Below are 21,508 nucleotides of genomic sequence, written 5' to 3'. Positions count from 1 at the left end.
ATTTATGTATTTTTTTTAATTGAAAATTTTTTAATTTTTTTTTCATTACAAAAAAAAAAAAATGTGGAGTGTGGGAGGTAATGAGTTAATTTTTTGTGTATAACTAATTCATTTGTGTTTGAAAAATGTTTAGGATGTAGTTTTACTATTTGGCCACAAGATGGCAACAGTAACTTTTTGTCTAATGTGACCTCCAAGCGTCCGGAAGGAAGTATAAGGAGGCTGGACACGTGAGTTTTTTTTCACAATGATCGCGCTGCCCATCGGAGAGCAGCGGATCATTGCGGGGCTTAGATCAACGAACGGGAATGGATTTTCCCGTTCATTGATCTCCGGGCGAGCGGGTGGCGGCGTAATTACTAGCGGCGGGCGGCGTGTTTACGAGCGGGAGCGCGGACAGCGTCGGGAACGCGGAAAGTACGGATTTCTCCGTCCCTGGGGGTTAAAGGATGGAAAAAGGGACGGAGAAATTCGTACGGGCGGGGGTAGAGTGGTTAAAACAGAACCACTGCGCTATGACAAATACACAATCCCTAATGCAGGAAAGAGCTGCTGGAGCCAATCTGATTTTTTTTATTAGTGGCTGCAAAGTGTACTGTTTAAAGAGAGTCTGAAGCGAGAATAAATCTCGCTTCAGACCTCATAAATAGCAGGGGCATGTATGCCCCTGCTAAAACGCCGCTATAGCGCGGCTTAACGGGGGTCCCTTCACCCCCAAATCCCCCTCGATACACCGGGGGAGCGCTTCCTGGTTGGGGCAGGGCTAACCGCCGCAGCCCTGCCCCACGCGCGTCTGTCAGCGCGTATCTCCGCCTCTCCCCCGCCCCTCTCAGTCTTCCTTCACTGAGAGGGGCGGGGGAGAGGCGGCGATGCGCCGCTGACAGACGCGACTGGAGGCAGGGCTGCAGCCGTTAGCCCTGCCTCCAGGAAGAGACAGCCAGCGACCTTTTCACGACACACTTTTGCGGGGGGTGGGTTGGGGGTGAAGGGACCCCCGTTTAGCCGCGGGATAGCGGCGTTTTAGCAGGGGCACACGTGCCCCTGCTATTTATGAGCTCTGAAGCGAGATTTATTCTCGCTTCAGAGTCTCTTTAAAGGGCTCTGCCTTTGACTTGGGAGACCAGAGTTTGAATCCTGGCTAGGGTCAGTACCTATTCAGTAAGGAGTCCTTGGGCCTCTTGAGCGCGTCCCAGTGGCTGCAGCTCTTGAGCGCTTTGAGTCCAACAGGAGAAAAGCAATTTACAAATGTTAGGATTATTATTATAAAAATGTATTCTAGAGGACAAACATAGGTCTGTGACATGCCGAGTATGAGACAATATACAGAATTATGTTTTTAACATATAATAAGAGAGTATAAAGTCTTGCCAGTGACTGTCGTTCAGAGGGGCTCACAATCTAATGCCTGCCATAGTCATATGTCTATGTATGTATTGTGTAGTGTATGTATTGTAGTCTAGGGCCAATTTAGGGGAAAGCCAATTAACTTATCTGAGTTTTTGGGATGTGGGAGGAAACCGGAGTGCCTAGAGGAAACCCACACAGACACGGGGAGAACATATCTAAAACATAATGCAGATAGTTCCCTGGTTGGAATTCGAACCAGGGACCCATCGCTGTGCTGCCCACTGTATGAGACATGAGCACAAAATACAGAACTACGTACATAATATACGGGGGCATGTGCACGATATGAGACATGCACACAATATACAGAAGTGCTGACTTCAGTTGGCAGAACTGGTTATGCCGTAAATTCTTAAAATGCTTTGATCTCTCTCTGCTAGCAGAAAATATAGAAACTGAAAGCAGAAGTCCTCTGTTATTGTCTCACACTGCCCCCTAGTGACCATAAACACACATTACAGCAGTAATAATTAGAAGCAAGGAAATGTAACAAATAAGAAATAAACAAATGTGCTAAAATAAATTGGCCTGGCGCACTTGCAAGCCTCTAAATAAATTGGCTGCTAAAGGGTGGAGGTGGCCCCATAATTTATAGTTACACCACTGAAGTATGTACATAATATATGGGGGTATATGCACAATATGCAGATGTACATATTGTGTGGTGGCATATGTACAATATACAGAAGTATGTACATTATATATGGGATATATGTAAAATATACAAGTGTGTGCATCATATACAGTGCTGCCCATAATTATTCATTCCCCTGGCAAATTTTGACTTAAAGTTACTTTTATTCAACCAGTAAGTAATTTTTGGACGGGAAATGACATAGGTGTCTCCCAAAAGATAATAAGACAATGTACAGGAGCTCTCTGCAGTTGGTTTGTGGGCAGTCATGGCTAAGACAAAGGAGCTCGGTGAGGACCTGCGGCTGCGCATTGTGGCTGCTCACAAGTCAGGAAAGGGCTACAAGGCCATTTGTAAATGTTTTCAAGTTTCAGTGGCTACAGTGCAAAGTATTATTAGAAAATACAAGATATTCCGCACTGTGGAAAATCTCAGAAGACGTGGTCGTCTTCTGAGACCTGTGCTGGCCAGGAGGATACAGTAAGATAGGTAAAAAAAAGTATCCAAGCATCACCACCAAGGCCATCCTGGTAACCCTGGGCTCTGCTGGTGGCAATGTCTCAAGGCAGACAATCCAACGGACACTGCACACTGCTGGGTTCCACGGATGCAGATCAAGGAGGACGCCACTTCTCCAGATTTGGCACACAAAAGTTCGCTTGGCCTTTGCAAATGCTCATCTGGACAAAGAAGACCTCTGGTCTTCTGTGTTATGGCCAGATGAAACAAAAACTTAATTGTTTGGTCACAATTATGTTTCCTTCATTTGTTGTAAAAAAAGGAGAAGTCTTCAACCCAAAGAACACCATCCCCGCTGTTAAAGTGAACCTTAAGTCAGAAAAAAAAATGAGTTTTACTCACCTGGGGCTTCTACCAGCCCCCTGCAGCAGTCCTGTGCCCTCGCAGCAACTCACTAATCCTCTGGTCCCCCGCTGCCAGCTAGTTTCGTTTTTGCCGACAAACCCATCAGGACTGGCCACGCGTAGCTTTTTCCGCATTCCCGACTGCAATTAGCGCTATTGCGGGCTGTAACGCGTACAAAAATACGCATATCTACCTATGCGTTCGTAATGCGGCAACGCTTATTTTTGTACGCTTTGTGGCCCGCAATAGCGCTAATTACAGTTGGGAATGTGGAAAAAGCTACGCGTGACCAGTCCTGACGTGAAAAACTAAACTAGCTGACAGGGGGAAACCCGAGGATTAGTGAGTGGCAGCGAGGGCACAGGACTGCTGCAGGGGGCTGGTAGAAGCCCCAGGTGAGTAAAACTCATTTTTTTTCTGGCTTAAGTGTCTCTTTAAACATGGTAGTGGGAACCTAATGCTTTGGGTGGGAACAATCACAGTAAATGGCACCATGAAAAAAGAGCAATACATGAGGATTCTCAACAACATCATCAGGCAGTCTGCAGAGAAACCTGGCCATCAGTGGACATTTAAGCATGACAATGATCCAAAACACACAGTAAAAGTGGTGAAGAAATTGTTAGCAGACAACAACAATAAGATTTTGAAGTGGCCCAGCCAGAGTCTGACTTGAATCCAATTGAGAATCTGTAGAGGGAGCTAAGAATCAGGGTGATGGCAAGCAGACCCTCCAACCTGAAAGATTTGGAGATCATTGCTAAAGATTAATGGGCAAAAATACCTGTGGAGACATGCAAAAAGCTGGTCTGCAATTATAGGAAGCGTTGATTGCTGTAATAGCCAATAAAGGCTTTTCTATTGATTATTGAGAAGGGTATGAATAATTTTGGACTGGACACTTTTTGCTCAAATGAAAATAAAAGCTGAGAAATGTTTTTTTTCCCACAAAAATGCCTCTTGTACATCATCTTATTATCTCTTGGGAGACACATATGTCAATTTCACTAAAAATGACTTGCTGGTTGAATAAAAGTAACTTTAAAAGCCCGTTTCCACTATCGCGAATCTGCATGCGTTTCCTGCATGCAGATTCGCATAGCCAATACAAGTGAATGGGCCTGTTTCCACTTGTCAGTTTTCCTGTGCGTTTTTCTGTGCAGAATTTTTCTGCACGGCAGAGCCCTCAGATTTCGCTTGCGTGTGGAATGCAGGCGAATCGCCGCTAATGTATTTATTAGGGAATTTGCATGCTGTTTTGGTATGCAAATTTTCATGTGAATTCGCATACGAATTTCCATGAAATCAATGGAAAAGCACACCGGCATTGCCATAGTTAAATTCGCATACATCGCCATCCAGTCGAATTTTTATGCAAATTCGCACGAAAATTCGCATGCACACCCATGCGAAATTCGCATCCGCATGCGAATTTTGCCGCAGCGATTTCGCAACGCAATAGTGGAAACGGGCCCTAAGTAAAAATTTGGCAGGGGTATGAATAATTATGGGCAGCACTGTATAAGGGTATGAGTAAAGCATTAGGCACATATATAATATGGGGGTTATGTGCACCACTCTGAGGGACAGTTGGCAACAAAACTATCCACTTTGTGAGGTGCTTATGGAACTTGCCAGGGTTATATACAGTGGCTTGCAAAAGTATTTGGCCCCTTTGAAGTTTTCCACATGTTGTCACATTACTGCCACAAACATGAATCAATTTTATTGGAATTCCAGGTGAAAGACCAATACAAAGTGGTGTACTCGTGAGAAGTGGAATGAAAATCATACACGATTCCAAATTTTTTTTACAAATCAATAACTGTGAAGTGGGGTGTGCGTAATTATTCAGCCCCCTGAGTCAATACTTTGTAGAACCACCTTTTGCTGCAATTACAGCTGCCAGTTTTTTAGGGTATGTCTCTACCAGCTTTACACATCTACAGACTTAAATCCTTGCCCATTCTGCTTTGCAAAACAGCTCCAGCTCAGTCAGATTAAATGGACAGCTTTTGTGAACAGCAGTTTTCAGATCTTACCACAGATTCTCGATTGGATTTAGATCTGGACTTTGACTGGGTCATTCTAACACATGGATATGTTTTGTTTGAAACCATTCCATTGTTGCCCTGGCTTTATGTTTAGGGTCGTTGTCCTGCTGGAAGGTGAACCTCCGCCCCAATCTCAAGTCTTTTGCAGACTCCAAGAGGTTTTCTTCCAAGATTACCCTGTATTTGGCTCCATCCATCTTCCCATCAACTCTGACCAGCTTCCCTATCCCTGCTGAAGAGAAGCACCCCCAGAGCATGATGCTGCCCCCACCATATTTGACAGTGGGGGTGGTGTGTTCAGAATGATGAGCAGTGTTAGTTTTCAGCCACACAAAGCGTTGTGCATTTTGGCCAAAAAGTTCAATTTTGGTCTCATCTGACCAGAGCACCTTCTTCCACATGTTTACTGTGTCCCCCACATGGCTTGTGGCAAACTGCAAATGGAAGTTCTTATGCTTTTCTGTTAACAATGGCTTTCTTCTTGCCACTCTTCCATAAAGGCCAACTTTGTGCAGTGCACGACTAATAGTTGTCCTATGGACAGATTCCTCCACCTGAGCTGTAGATCTCTTCAGCTCGTCCAGAGTCACCATGGGCCTCTTGACTGCATTTCTGATCAGCGCTCTCCTTGTTTGGCCTGTGAGTTTAGGTGGACGGCCTTGTCTTGGTAGGTTTACAGTTGTGCAATACTCCTTCCATTTCTGAATGATCGCTTGAACAGTGCTCCGTGGGATGTTCAAGGCTTTGGAAATCTTTTTGTAGCCTAAGCCTGCTTTAAATTTCTCAAAAACTTTATCCCTGACCTGTCTGGTGTGTTCTTTGGACTTCATGGTGTTGTTGCTCCCAATATTCTCTTAGACAACATCTGAGGCCCTCACAGAGCAGCTGTATTTGTACTGACGTTAGATTACACACAGGTGCACTCTATTTAGTCATTAGCACTCATCAGGCAATGTCTATGTACAACTGACTGCACTCAGACCAAAGGGGGCTGAATAATTACGCACACCCCACTTTGCAGTTATTGATTTGTAAAAAATGTTTGGAATCATGTATGATTTTCGTTCCACTTCTCACGTGTACAACACTTTGTATTGGTCTTTCACGTGGAATTCCAATAAAATTGATTCATGTTTGTGGCAGTAATATGACAAAATGTGGAAAACTTCAAGGGGGCCGAATACTTTTGCAAGCCACTGTAAATACTCAATAATACTATATCTGGTATTATGTGCATAGCATGCAGCATACAATATGCAGGGCTCCACCACCACTATATACTGAAATCTGAAACGCAGCTGGCGGGAAAGCTGAATACTTGTTGCTGTATACTTGGAGATTAGTGGAATTCTCCTGCACGGACTTTACTTACAGCATAGTCCGCAAAGTCCTGCAATATATAACCAGCCTTCTGAGACACGGCTGGCTTCCTGGAATAGCCCCCTCTGTCTTTATTAGCTTGCCTGAACTTGAGTAAACACACTCTAGCGAGACAGGAGCCTCCCTTAAGGAGATTAATGAACAGAAAGTTCATGGAAATTCCTGCCTTGTGGAGCACTGCTTCCCCTCAGATACTATAAATAATGCAGCACGTGAGATAAATACAGGTGAGTGCTTCATGTGCGGCCTAGCAAGGAATGTGGCCATCCTGCTGCTTTAATCCAGTCTCTGCATGTTCTTCAAGATGATCTCCAGCCAGCTATTATGTTTAAAAAAAGAACAAGAAAATCACTCTGAATGGTGACAGCTTAATGGGCTGCAGTATAGACAACTTACTGCAAAAGGGACAGATTTTTAAACACACCCTCCTTCCTGGAAAGTCACTATGCACAGCCAAAAAGAAAATATCATATGCGCTATGCACATGACCCTGTCGGTGCGCTCTGCCGCAGGGTCATAGGACTGTCGTTTTCTGTGTTGCAGTGCAATGGGGGCGCAGGATCACACTACAAATGCAATGGCCTGGTGTGCTGTCACAACAGCCTCCTTTAACCGATTCCGGCCCGACGCAGTACAAATCTACGGCGGGCAGAAGGCGCTGCGGTCCTGACCGGACGTATCTTCTACGTCCCATTGACCGCATGCCCCCGCCATTCCCGTCGCGTTCAACCCCCCGGAATTCGCATGCTCTGCCGCCTCTATGACGGCAGAGCACTGTGAGCCAGGCAGGAGCCGTTTTCATTGGCTCCTGGCCCTGTCTTTCATGTAAGCAGCTGCCATTGGCTTACATGGGAAAACAGGGTCAGGAGCCAATGAGAGCGGCTCCTGACCCGCTCACATGACTCTTCCGTCATAGAGACGGAAGAGTCTGTATCCTGGGGGTCCCGGCGAGCGGCGATGACGGCGGTTGCGGCGGTAAGGTGCGTCGGGAATCCATCGGGATTGGACCAGCGGTCTCTGGTCCTTAGGTGCCCGGAGACCGCTGGTCCGAAAGTGGTTAATGTTATTTAACATTATTTATATTCTTTGTAATAGTATATTCCAGTGCCCCTGCAAGACTTAGTTATTTAGCATTTCCCAACTGTAACTCCCTGCTCAACAGCCTTGTCTAGATGTTTCTGCAACAGTTGAGTTCAGTTAGTGAGGAGATCCTGCTGTGCTTGTAGTCGCATCGTATTTTTATCTATGAATATGCTCTAAAAAACATATTTGTGTGCTTTCAACTCAAGTAAAGATACTACAGATTATACTTGGAGTCATTATTTCATCGAGTAAACTGCCTGTGGAGGTTTCTAAATCAGTGTGGAGTTATACTGCTATACAGACTGGGTCTTCTGGAGTATGCCTCACACATAAAGCGGGAATTCGAAACAGAACAACTGGTGTAAAACCGTCCTTAAAGGGGAACTTTAGCCTAAACAAATATATTGTCATCAAGTTACATTAGTTATGTTAGTTAAAATAGATAGGTAATATAATCTCTTACCCATCCTGTTTTAAAAGACAAGGCAAATGTTTGTGATTTCATGAGGGCAGCCATCTTTTTGGTTGAAAGGAGGTGACAGGGAGCATGAGACAGTTCCAACTGTCCTGTGTCCTGATCACCCCTCCAAGCTGCACACGCTAGGCTTCAAATGTCAAATTCAAAATGTAAAAAAACAAATTTGTGCCAAAACAGCAGAAGGAGAACAACATCATCAGAAATCCCATCATGCTTTGCACAGCATCAGGGGAAAATGCTCAGGCAGTTTTCTTCTGTGCAGCTAAAAATGAGGTTTGGGTTAGAATAACAAAGTTCTGATGCTAGGAAACACCAAGCCTTTTCAGTGCTACGGAGTAGATTTTTAGTCTGGAGGTTCACGTTAAGAGTCCAAAAAGGAAAAAAAGAGAGAGTGGTATGTGCAAATACAGTGCTTTGCATTCACTATAGAAAGTGTAATATATACACACACTATGGCCTCAATTCACTAAGCTTAACTCCTGTCTTTAATACCTCTTCTGAGCGGTTTTACAGTTATCACCATGGTGATATAATTGTGATAACTGTAAAACAGCTCAGAAGAGTTATTAAACACAGGAGTTAAGTTTAGTGAATTGAGGCCCTTGTATGTTAGCTAGCCCTTAGCTTCCTTATATGCAGACCTCACAGACCTTTTTAGATCCCATTGGAGAGAAGTGGTCTTGATAAACTGCATTTAGGACCAGATAGGATAATAAGATGCCAACTTAATTCCAGCTGCATGCAAATTTGATGCAAATAGTATGCAACTTGAAAATGGGCAAATCAAAATCTGCAGGAAGTGCACTGCATTTGACTGTCCCCATTCCAAACTGCATTCAATTTGCATAAAAATGCATTTGAGTTGGCAATGTTAGTATCTCACAGAGCAGCGTTACCTAGGACCACAATATTACGTGCTTTTAGTCACTTATGTTAGTTAACTGGTTCGGCATCAATGGTTTTTACCCCTTTAGGGCTTGTTCACAATGCAGGCGTTTTCGGGTTTTTTTCACCCACGTGCGGTTTTTAAAAACGCCCCCCGACCGCATGGAGAATGAATGTCTATGAGAAGGTTCATTTCAGCGTGGGTCGTATGCTGTGCGGCTAGCAAAGCGGTGCATGTACCATTTTTGAGGTGATTCCGCCTCAATGGAAAGTATAGGAGAAACGCAAAACGCTCACAAAATCACTTTGTGTTGCAATTGCATTTGCGTTTTTAAGAATAAATACATTGTATTTATTCTTTTCCGGGTCAAAGAGTTCACTTCCTGACTTGCATTAGGGAGTGAATTACAAAACCACTCGGAAAAAACGCTTAGAAAACCGCTAAGCACAAAAACGAATCGCCCACCCAAGCGCCGGGATTCAAAAGAAAAAAAAAAGTCTCAAAAAAAAAAAAAAAGAAGCCTAACATGGACGGACATGCGAACAGAACGCAATGTGAACAAGGCCTTAAAGAGGAATAAAACTCTGACATAACATTCAATAAAAATGTGTTTATTACTTTTTATTACCTATACAGTTACCATATTTGCTGTTGTGCACAAGTAATATTGCCTGTTTACAAATTACAAGTTTCCAAAGTACAGTTTATCTGCTCTGAAAGCTTCCATTGCACTTTATTCATAGTTGTTGTAATAATAGATGAAAAACTTCTAGTGAGCTCTTCTGAGCTGTGTGCATGCTAGAAGCAGAGACAGCTTGCTTTCAGCACCGCTAATGCTGGGAATACATCATGAGATTTTTCAGCAGATTTACTGTCCGATCGTTTTTCCGATTGTTTTTCTCATCGATCCGTTTTTCTGAGCGGATCGTTCAGAAACAGCCTTATCAGTTCGCCGACAGCAGGTCGTTCAGAAACCGCCGTATCAGTCCGCCGACAGCGCATCCACACGCGCTACTGTCGGCTGAATGTCCGCCCAGCGGGAGGGTTCCGGCGGACCCGATGTGTACGCACCTTAAGTTTCTCAGCTCTTAATGTACTGGAAACAATAGGTGACTCTTTTCTTTGCTGCTAATGTTCTATTTATTAACTGTACTACACATACAATTCATTATATCATACGTTTATTTTCACTTCAGATTTCCTCAAGGATGGAAATGATTAATCAGGGGCTGTAATGACTTATAGTAGAATGCAAATTATGCAAATAGTGCAACTGAGGCCTGTGACACACTACAAAGTGCAAATCTCTATCGCAATCGCTAGCGTTTTTAATGAGCGTTTTGTAAGCAAAACTGTCCACCCAGTCCTTCCGCTTTGCGTACTAATAGTAAGCATACTGAAATCACCTCCGAAGACATCTTGTGGCCAAATTGTAAAATTACATCTACATTTTTTTTTTCAATAAAGGATCCCTTTTTACCTTATTTTTATATTTTAAATTAAACCCTGACCTCCCACACTCCCCAATAGTTAACCATTTATTTTTTAAAAAATAAAATAAATAAATTTACAAATAAAAAAATACAGTACATAAATAGTTACCTTAGGGACTGAACTTTTTTTTAATATGTATGTAAAGAGGATATATTACTGTTACTTCATAAACTATGGGCTTGTAATTAGGGATGGAAGCAAAACTGAAAAAATGCACCTTTATTTCCAAACAAAATACATTGTACTAGAGTCAAATTTTAAACGTTGCAATAAGCGGGACAAATGGGCAAATAAAATGTGTGTGTTTTAATTACGCTAGCATGTATTATTTTAAAACTATAATGGCCGAAAACTGAGAAATAATGTTTTTTTTCCATTTTTCCTGTTAAAGCACTGTTAGAAAAAAAATTATTCTTAGCAAAAAGTACCCCCCAAAGAAAGCCTAAGTGGTGGCGAAAAAAACAAGATATAGATTGTTTTGTTGTGATAAGTAGTGATAAAAATATAGGTGAATGAATGGAAGGAGCGCTGCCAGGTGAAAAAGTCGCACTGTGCGACTTTTTCAGGCGCACCCGGTGCAACGTTTTAGGGGCACCTAGTGCAACGTTTTAGTTGCACCCAATGTGACATTTCGCACGCAACGCGCATCGCTAAACTTTGCGCATGCTAAGTTAGCGTGCGGAACTTTGCGCGTCCTAAAGGGCTTTTAGGCGTGCTAACTAAGTTAGCACCCTTTTGTGAATCAAGCCCTTTGTTTTTACGGTTCTTCAGTTCCGCTTTAAGGCCGTACAAGTGCTCAACCAAACCGCCTGATTGTCGTCTGATTTTGGTCTGTTGGGCGACCATCAGGCGTGTGTACGTGTGGCAAACTGCTAAACTAGCGATTAATGACAGGCGGTTTTCCCGATCCATCTGGCGGCTCAACTCACCTGACTGTTGGACTGGTATTGTGCCGTGCGCGTACGTCGTTTGAATGTATGTAACTGAGTTGGCCGTTCAGTTGGCGGGTGCGTGGAAAATACAGGTCATGTAAACGGATTGCTGTGGTGTTGGTCTTGCACTTTGTTGGACGTGTGTATGGGTAAAAATTCGTAGAGTGTTGGAGTAGCAGAGAGAACGGGTTGGGTGGTATTTCTGGATGAGATTCAAGGAGAACTTTAAAGGACTCACGAGGCGACATTAACAAACAATGTTTACTTACCTGGGGCCTCTTCCAGCCTCTAGATGTCCTCTGAGTTCCTCACTCCAGCTCCGGTGCTTCCCACTGGCCGCACGTGAAGCATCTGCGTATGTGTGGGCTGCCACGTCATCGGGTGTGTAAGATTGCGTGAGCGCACTTGCGCGATGCCTGCCATGTGCGCCCGCACATTGGCAGAAGCGCCGATGCTTCAGTGCGTTGGGGAGCACCAGAGTTGCGACTCAGAAGACATCTAAGGGCCAATTAAATAAAAACTGCTTTTAAATGTCGCCTCGTGAGTCCTTTAATGATGTCCCATCCTAAATCCACAGGCTTTAATATGCCGTTGGCCCACCCTTTACAGCCGTAGGAGCTTCAACTTTTCTGGGAAGGCCTTCCATGAGATTTAAGTGTGAATTAATGGGAATTTTTGATCATTCTTTCAGAACGGCATTTGTGAGATCAGGAGCTGATGTTGGATGAGAAAACCTGGCACACACTCTCCACTCTGATCATCCCAAAAGTGTTTCTGTTGTGATGAGGTCAGGGCTCCGAGCAGGCCACACAGTTTTCTTTTCAACAAACTAGCCCGTCCATGTCTATAAGGACCTTGTTTTGTATACTGGTGCTCAGTCATGTTGGAACTGGAAGGGGCCATCCCCAAACTGTTCCCAAAACACTGGGCGCAAGAAACAGTTCAAAATGTCTTGGTATAATGAAGCAGTCAGAGTTGCTCTCATTTGAGCAAGGGGCAAAGACCAATCCCTGAAAAACACCACAACACCATGGCCTCGATTTATAAAGCATTACAGCATGCGGTAATGCTGAAAACAGCTGACTTTACAGAGCACTTAGCAAAATGTCATTAAAGCAGTTACCGCATGAAAAGCTGAAATTCCCGAGCAGTGAGGTAAATTACCGACTTGTGCTGTAAACAGCTCCAACACATGTTACGTCACTCTTCTTCACTGTAGGTAGGACTGGTTTACTGGCATAAACAAATATGAAAAGATAATTGGAATGTAGAAAAATAATGATATTTCCTGAAAAGGGTAAGTGAGTTGACATCATAGAATGTATTTTTAGCCTCCCTAGCGGTCAGGACGAGTCTCACTCGTCCAGCAGAAACTTGCTGGAATCGATATGGACGAGTGAGACTCGTCCTTACCAGCAGGAAGATTTCTAGCTTCTCTGCTCCGCCGGCCCTGCTTTTTTTTTTTTGCTGAGAAGGGCTTCCCCAGAACTGCTGGATGTCTGCCAGCACACTGTGGGTAGCAATCTACGTCACCCACAGTGTGCCAACGGGCATTCAGCCATCCTGGGGAAGCCATTCTCAACATTCGCAGAGCCAGCAGAGCAGAGAAGCTGTGGTTTTCCCCGTTCCCCCCCCCCCTCTCTTTGTGTGGGGATCCCCCCCTTTCTTCCCCTCCAAGGGTGGTGTTTCACAACCCAACCTGGCTGTGTGTAGCGACCACACCTCACCACGCCCCCCCCCCCCTTGCAGCCACCCCCTGCCCGGTATAACAATAAGTACTGAGCCGCTGATCCTCCTGTGGATGTCACACAAGCTCTGCGCTGCAGTTCCGTCTTCTCTGCCGAGGACTCAGACACTCTGCCTGGTGACATCACCAAGCCGCGTCTGTGTCCTCAGAAGAGAATACGGAGCTGCGGCGCAGAGCTTGTGTGACATCCGCAGGAGGATCAAAGACTCAGTATGTATAGTTACATCGCACAGGGGATGGCTGCAGGGAGGGGCATGGGTCGCCACACACAGCGAGGGGTGTGGGGGGGGGGGGGGGTAAATTACAGCACTTGGAGTGGAAAAAAGGGGGGATTGCCACCCACAATGGAGAGCGGGGGGTTTGATCGCCACACAGCAGGGGGGGGGGGGGAGGAGCAGTGGCGTAGCTAAGGGGCTGTGGGCCCCGATGCAAGTTTTACAATGGGGCCCCCCAAGCACTCTATACATAACAATTGATACGGCGAACCAAAACCTGCCAATCGCAACTACAGTGTCAGAGGTACAAGAAGAGGACAGGGAATAGTTTGTTAATGATTACCACTATTCAAATTATCTATAGAAGTGAATATTATGATCACAGGACCAATAGAGAGCTAATACTGTAGTTGAGGGAGAGCCCTTTGGGGCCCCTCTGGCCCAAGGGCCCCGATGCGGTCGCTACCTCTGCACCCCCTATTGCTACGCCCCTGGGGAGGAGGCATGCCTGGCTAATCTAGAACTGGGGACATATATACCTGCCTAAAGTGTACTGGGGACATACAGTATATACCTGCCTAAAGTGTGCTGGGGGCATATATACCTGGCTAATCTATACTGGGGGGGCCAACCATGTGCATCACGCACAGGGGGGAGACATGGGGGGGTTTATACTAGAGTCGGTTTATACTCACCATTGGCATGCTGATCCCTCGTTGTGTACCTCTGATAGTGACACATTCTCTGGCAATCGGAGTTGATGACACTGCATGACCTCGACATCATCAATATCTGGCGGCAAACTATTTTTTAAATTATTGAATTGAACACAATAACCTTCGGGAGATTCTAAAGATAGATGGGCACTGCACCGTGGGCGACACAGAACAGGTAATGTATAATGTAAATGCACAAACAAGGGGGGTACATTTATACACTAGGGGGACTGCGGCGAGTCAGCAGTCGCAGCAGATTCCCGAAAGATTTCAAGCTGAAATCGATCTGGAATCGGCCTGCAGTGTATGGGCAGCCGACAGATCTCTCTCTAATCAGATAGAGATCTATCTCTTGGTCAAATCTGCCCATCATCACTAGATTTTGGGGGAAATTTTAAAACTTGTTTTTGATTTTATTTTGTGTTTCAAGCTTTTATTATACTCAAAATATATACTAGACCCTTACTAGACACATTATGGTATGTTACAGAATGTTATATATATATATATATACATACATATACAGTAGTTTGCAAAAGTATTCGGCCCCCTTGAAGTTTTCCACATATTGTCATATTACTGCCACAAACCTGAATCAATTTTATTGGAATTCCACGTGAAAGACCAACACAAAGTGGTGTACATGTGAGAAGTGGAACGAAAATCATACACGATTCCAAACATTAAAAAAAAATAATAACTGCAAAGTGGGGTGTGCGTAATTATTCAGCCCCCTGAGTCAATACTCTGCAGAACCACCTTTTGCTGCAATTACAGCTGCCAGTCTTTTAGGGTATGTCTCTACCAGCTTTGCGCATCTAGAGACTGAAATCCTTGCCCATTCTGCTTTGCAAAACAGCTCCAGCTCAGTCAGATTAGATGGACAGCGTTTGTGAACAGCAGTTTTCAGATCTTGCCACAGATTCTCAATTGGATTTAGATCTGGACTTTGACTGGGCCATTCTAACACATGGATATGTTTTGTTTTAAACCATTCCATTGTTGCCCTGGCTTTATGTTTAGGGCCATTGTCCTGCTGGAAGGTGAACCTCCGCCCCAGTCTCAAGTCTTTTGCAGACTGCAAGAGGTTTTCTTCCAAGATTTCCCTGTATTTTGCTGAATCCATCTTCCTATCAACTCTGACCAGCTTCCCTGTCCCTGCTGAAGAGAAGCACCCCCAGAGCATGATGCTGCCCCCACCATATTTGACAGTGGGGATGGTGTGTTCAGAGTGATGTGCAGTGTTAGTTTTCCGCCACACATAGCGTTTTGCATTTTGGCCAAAAAGTTCCATTTTGGTCTCATCTGACCAGAGCACCTTCTTCCACATGTTTGCTGTGTCCCCCACATGGCTTGTGGCAAACTTCAAACGGTACTTCTTATGCTTTTCTGTTAACAATGGCTTTCTTCTTGCCACTCTTCCATAAAGGCCAACTTTGTGCAGTTTACGACTAATAGTTGTCCTATGAACAGATTCCCCCACCGGAGCTGTGCATCTCTGAAGTTCGTCCAGAGTCACCATGGGCCATGGGACTGCATTTCTGATCATCGCTCTCCTTGTTCGGCTTGTGAGTTTAGGTGGACGGCCTTGTCTTGGTAGGTTTACAGTTGTGCCATACTCCTTCCATTTCTGAATTATTGCTTGAATAGTGCTCTGTGGGATGTTCAAGGCTTTGGAAATCTTTTTGTAGCCTAAGCTTGCTTTAAATTTCTCAAAAACTTTATCCCTGACCTGTCTGGTGTGTTCTTTGGACTTAATGGTGTTGTTGCTCCCAATATTCTCTTAGACAACCTCTGAGGCCGTCACAGAGCAGCTGTATTTGTACTGACGTTAGATTACACACAGGTGCACTCTATTTAGTCATTAGCACTCATCAGGCAATGTCTATGGACAACTGACTGCACTCAGACCAAAGGGGGCTGAATAATTACGCACACCCCACTTTGCAGTTATTTGTAAAAAAATGTTTTGAAACATGGTCTTTCACGTGGAATTCCAATAACATGGATTCACGTTTGTGGCAGTGATATGACAAAATGTGGAAACCGTCAAGGGGGCCAAATACTTTTGCAAACCTGTGTGTGTGTGTGTGTGTGTGTGTGTGTGTGTGTGTGTGTGTGTGTGTGTGTGTGTGTGTGTGTGTGTGTGTGTACATACAGTATACAGTGGGATGCAAAAGTTTGGGCAACCTTGTTAATTGTCATGATTTTCCTGTATAAATCGTTGGTTGTTACGATAAAAAAATGTCATTTAAATATATCATATAGAAGACACATACAGTGATATTTGAGAAGTGAAATGAAGTTTATTGGATTTATAGAAAATGCGCAAAAATTGTTTAAATAAAATTAAGCAGGTGCATACATTTGTCATTTTATTTATTCCAAAAGCATAAGAACTAATTATTGGAACCACAATTGGCTTGGTAAGCTCAGTGAACCTACACAGGTGAATCCAATTATGAGAAAGAGTATTTAAAGGGGTTAATTGTAAGTTTCCATCTTCTTAATTTTCTCTGAAGAGTAGCATCATGGGGGTCTCAAACCAACTCTCAAATGACCTGAAGACAAAGATTGTTCACCATCATGGTTTAAGAGAAGGATACAGAAAGCTGGCTCAGAGACTTCAGCTGTCTGTTTCTACAGTTAAGAACATATTGAGGAAATGGCCACAGGCTCAGTTCAAGTTAAGGCTCCAAGTGGCAGAACAAGAAAAATCTTGGATAGACAGAAGAAACGAATGGTGAGAACAGTCAGAGTCAACCCACAGACCAGCTCCAAATACCTACAACATAATCTTGCTGCAGATGAAGTCACTGTGCATCATTCAACCATTTGGTGCACTTTACACAAAGAGATTAGGGACTGGGAATCTTGTCAAAGTTGAGGGACACATGGATTTCACTCAGTGGGCCATATGCAATTCACTTTTCTCCAGAGTTTTCTCCTAGGTGATATTTTCACAACTTGTAATAAAATGCCTTTTAAGCCACCAGCAAGTAAGAAAATACTCAGAATAATTTTGATAGTACTTTTTCACCAACATTTGGGTACTTTTTCAATTGCAAAATGCTGAAAATTTAGCTTAAAGAGAAGATGAAAATTATCTCCCAGGAGATAACTCAGGTGAAAAAATTAATTGCATATGGGCCAGTATCAGCAGATTCTGGAGACCAATGTCCAGGAATCAGTGACAAAGCTGAAGCTGCGCCGGGGCTGGATCTTTCAACAAGACAACGACCCTAAACACTGCTCAAAATCCACTAAGGCATTCACGCAGAGGAACAAGTACAACGTTCTGGAACGGCCGTCTCAGTCCCCAGACCTGAATAGAATTGAAAATCTGTGGTGTGAGTTAAAGAAAGCTGTCCATGCTCGGAAGTACTCAAACCGGAATGAACTAGAGAGGTTTTGTAAAGAGGAATGGTCCAAAATACTTTCAACCAGAATCCAGACTCTCATTGGAACCTACAGGAAGCGTTTAGAGGCTGAAATTTCTGCTAAAGGAGGATCTACTAAATATTGATTTTATTTCTTTTTTGTGGTGCCTAAATGTATGCACCTGCCTAATTTTATTTAAACAATTATTGCACGCTTTCTGTAAATCCAATAAACTTAATTTCACTTCTCAAACATCACTGTGTGTGTTTCCTATATGATATATTTAACTGACATTATTTATCGTAACAACCAACGATTTATACAGGAAAATCATGACAATTAACAAGGTAGCCCAAACTTTCGCAACCCACTGTGTGTATGTGTGTATATATCAGGGCTGTGGAGTCGGAGTCGAGGAGTCGGGGCCATATTGGTCAACCAGAGTCAGAGTTGGAGTCGTGGTTTCATAAACTGAGGAGTCGGAAGATTTTTGTACCGACTCCACAGCCCTGGTATATTACACACACACACACACACACACACACACACACACACACACACACACACACACACACACACACACACACACACACACACACACACACACACACTCTGTATACACACACACACACACACACACACACACACACACACACACACGATGCGAAAGTTTGGGCAACCTTGTTAATTGTCATGATTTTCCTCTATAAATCATTAGTTGTTTGATAAAAAATGTCAGTTAATTATATCATATAGGAGACACACACAGTAATATTTGAGAAGAGAAATTAAGTGTTTTGGATTTACAGAAAGTGTGCAATAATTGTTTAAATAAAGTAAGATAGGTGCATAAATTTGGGCACTGTTGTCATTTTATTGATTCCAAAACCTTTAGAACTAATTATGGGATCTCAAATTGGCTTGGTAAGCTCAGTGACCCCTGACCTACATGCGCAAGTGAATACAATTATGAGAAAGTTTCCCTCCTCTTAATGTTCTCTGAAGAGTAGCAACATGCAAAACAACTCTCAAATGACCTGAAGACAAATATTGTTCACCATCATGGTATAGGGGAAGGGTACAGAAAGCTGTCTCAGAGATTTCAGCTGTCTGTTTCCACAGTTAGGAACATATTAAGGAAATCGAAGATCACAGGCTCAGTTCAAGTTAAGGCTCGAAGTGGCAGACCAAGAAAAATCTTGGATAGACAGAAGCGACGAATGGTGAGAACAGTCAGAATCAACCCACAGACCAGCACCAAATACCTACAACATCATCTTGCTGCAGATGGAGTCACTGTGCATCATTCAACCATTAAGCGCACTTCACACAAGTAGATGCTGTATGCGAGAGTGATGCAGAGGAAGCCTTTTCTCCGCCCACAGCAAAAACAGAGCCACTTGAGGTATGCTAAAGCACATTTGGACAAGCCAGCTTCACTTTGGAATAAGGTGTTGTGGACTGATGAAACTAAAATTGACTTATTTGGGCATAACAAGGGGCGTTATGCATGGAGGAAAAAGAACACAGCATTCCAAGAAAAACACCTGCTATCTACAGTAAAATATGGTGGTGGTTCCATCATGCTGTGGGGCTGTGTGGCCAGTAGAGATGTCGCGAACCTCCGATTTTTGGTTCGCGAACGCCGTTCGCGAAACTTCGCGGAAGGTTCGGTTCGCCGAAAAGTTCGCGAACCGCAATAGACTTCAATGGGGATGCGAACTTTGAAAAATAGAAAAAATTATGCTGGCCACAAAAGTGATGGAAAAGATGTTTCAAGGGGTCTAACATCTGGAGGGGGGCATGGCGGAGTGGGATACATGCCCAAAGTCCCGGGGAAAAATCTGGATGTGACGCAAAGCAGCGTTTTAAGGGCAGAAATGACATTGAATGCTAAATTGCAGGCCTAAAGTGCTTAAAAACATCTTGCATGTGTATACATCAATCAGGTAGTGTAATTAGAGTTCTGCTTTACACTGACGCACCAAACTCACTGTGTAACGCACCGCAAACAGCTGTTTGCGTAGTGACGGCCATGCTGGACTGGTGCGCACCATGGCGAGAGTGTAGGCCATGGCGGTTTTCAAGCCCATATGGTCGCCGGGCTGTGGTAGCTTAATGACAGAACAACAGTGACTGTCCAGCTGATCAAATTTGGTCTGTCCACAATGAAGCAACGACCTTATTATCTTCTTTTATGCAGGTAGGCATAGGTAGGAGTCCCAGTATAGGTAGGCATAGGTAGGAGTCCCAGTATAGGTAGGTAGGCATAGGTAGGAGTCCCAGTATAGGTAGGTAGGCATAGGTAGGTGTCCCAGTAGTTAGCTAGGCATAGGTACGAGACCCTGTATAGGTAGGTAGGCATAGGTAGGTGTCCCAGTAGTTAGCTAGGCATAGGTAGGAGACCCAGTATAGGTAGGTAGGCATGGGAAGGTGTCCCAGTATAGGTAGGTAGGCATAGGTAGGTGCCTCAGTAGTTAGCTAGTATAGGTAGGTAGGTGTCCCCGTATAGGTAAGTAGGTGCCCCAGTAGTTAGGTAGGCATAGGTAGGTGTTCCAGTATAGATAGTTAGGCAGGGCCTGGCTGGCACAGTAATAACAATTACCAAGGTCCAGCTGCAACAGATAGGGCTGTATAATTCAGTGAGCAACACACACAAAAAAAAAAGAAAAACACATCAGGAAATCATTAGAGCTCTCAAAAGAGCTGTTGAGGGGTGCTATTTTAGCAATAACAATCAGCCAGGAGCAAGCAAAGAGCCTAACTAATCTTTCCCTAGGAGAACAAGTCTGCAGCAGCTGTCCCTAGTCTGTCTCTAGCAGGCACACGAGTGGGTGTAATGGCCGGCAACCCTGCCTTATATAAGGGGAGGGCTCCAGAACTTAGTGTAGCCTGAATGACTACAATGTGCCTGCTGACTGTGATGCAGAGGGTCAAAGTTGACCCTCATAGTACATTATGGGGCGAATCGAACTTCCGCAAACGTTTGCTTGGTCCAGGCGAACGCGAACCCCCAAAGTTCGCCTGGAACCGTTCGCCGGCGAACCGTTCGCTACATCTCTAGTGGCCATCGCAGGAAGTGGGAATCTTGTCAAAGTTGAGGGACGCATGGATTCCACTCAGTATTAGCAGATTCTGGAGACCAATGTCCAGAAATCAGTGACAAAGCTGAAGCTGCGCCGGGACTGGATCTTTCAATAAGACAACGACCCTAAACATTGCTCAAAAGCCACTAAGGTATTTATGCAGAGGAACAAGTACAATGTTCTGGAATGGTCATTTCAGTCCCCAGACCTGAATATAATTGAAAATCTGTGGTGTGAGTTAAAGAGAGCTGTCTGTGCTTGGAAGCCATCAAACCTGAATGAACTAGAGATATTTTGTAAAGAGGAATGGTCCAAAATATGTTCAACCAGAACCCAGACTCTCACATTGGAACCTACAGGAAGCGTTTAGAGGCTGTAATTTCTGCAAAAGGAGGATCTAATAAATATTGATTTTATTTCTATTTTGTTTGAACAATTATTGCACACATTCTGTCTCTGCCTGCACCAATGTGTGCCTGGATCTTGACTACTGTCTGCCTGCCGCCTGCTCAGACGTCTGCCTAGAATTTGACTACTCTCTGCCTGCCGCCTGCACCGACCTCTGCCTGGATTTTGACTACTCCCTGTCTGCCTTATTTGTACAGTTTTATAATTTTTTACGTTTATTCATAAAGGTAATTAATTCAACAATTTTTTGTTCCAGTCTTATTTATATGCAGAATGTCTACCAGGCCTTTATTCTGATATCTTTTGGTGAGTTATGACTTATGAATTAGAGGCCTTACATTTTTGAAAAAATGTACCGCTTTTGGCTCATAGTTCCAGACAGAAATGCAGAAAGGTTTCCTGGTGTTTAAGCTGAATGAAGGCAACTCATTTTTATCCAAAATGGGGAGGAGACATCAGATTCCAAATGTGTTAAAGTATGTTTTAAATAAACACTCAGATGTAAAATTTCCATCAGGTGATGGGACTGTTATCACAAAGCAAAATCCCCGAGTGTTTAGACTGTGAGGTCAGCAGTCATGTCTAGGACTTGGGTGACTACAACCTGCTGCAGGCCAGTGACTCAGTGGGTTGGTTCAGTTCTATTGCCTCCATCTAGCCACAGAGTGGCTTTGATCTACATCAACGGACCACTATCGGGAAAAAGTGTAAATATTTTAAATAAATTAATCATATACAAATAA

The 21,508-nt window shown here is 43.9% G+C and overlaps 1 protein-coding gene across 11 annotated transcripts in view; it reads right to left on the bottom strand.

Moving 5' to 3' along the window:
• Positions 1–21,508, bottom strand: part of RTEL1 (regulator of telomere elongation helicase 1) — a 441,366-nt gene that overhangs the window by 128,494 nt on the left and 291,364 nt on the right. The window lies entirely within an intron of this gene.

The sequence above is a fragment of the Hyperolius riggenbachi genome, chromosome 12 (genome assembly GCF_040937935.1).
Source record: "Hyperolius riggenbachi isolate aHypRig1 chromosome 12, aHypRig1.pri, whole genome shotgun sequence".
In the NCBI taxonomy this organism is placed as follows: domain Eukaryota; kingdom Metazoa; phylum Chordata; class Amphibia; order Anura; family Hyperoliidae; genus Hyperolius; species Hyperolius riggenbachi.
Note: the sequence above shows the minus strand (reverse complement) of the source record. Positions and strands in the feature narration are given on the sequence as shown.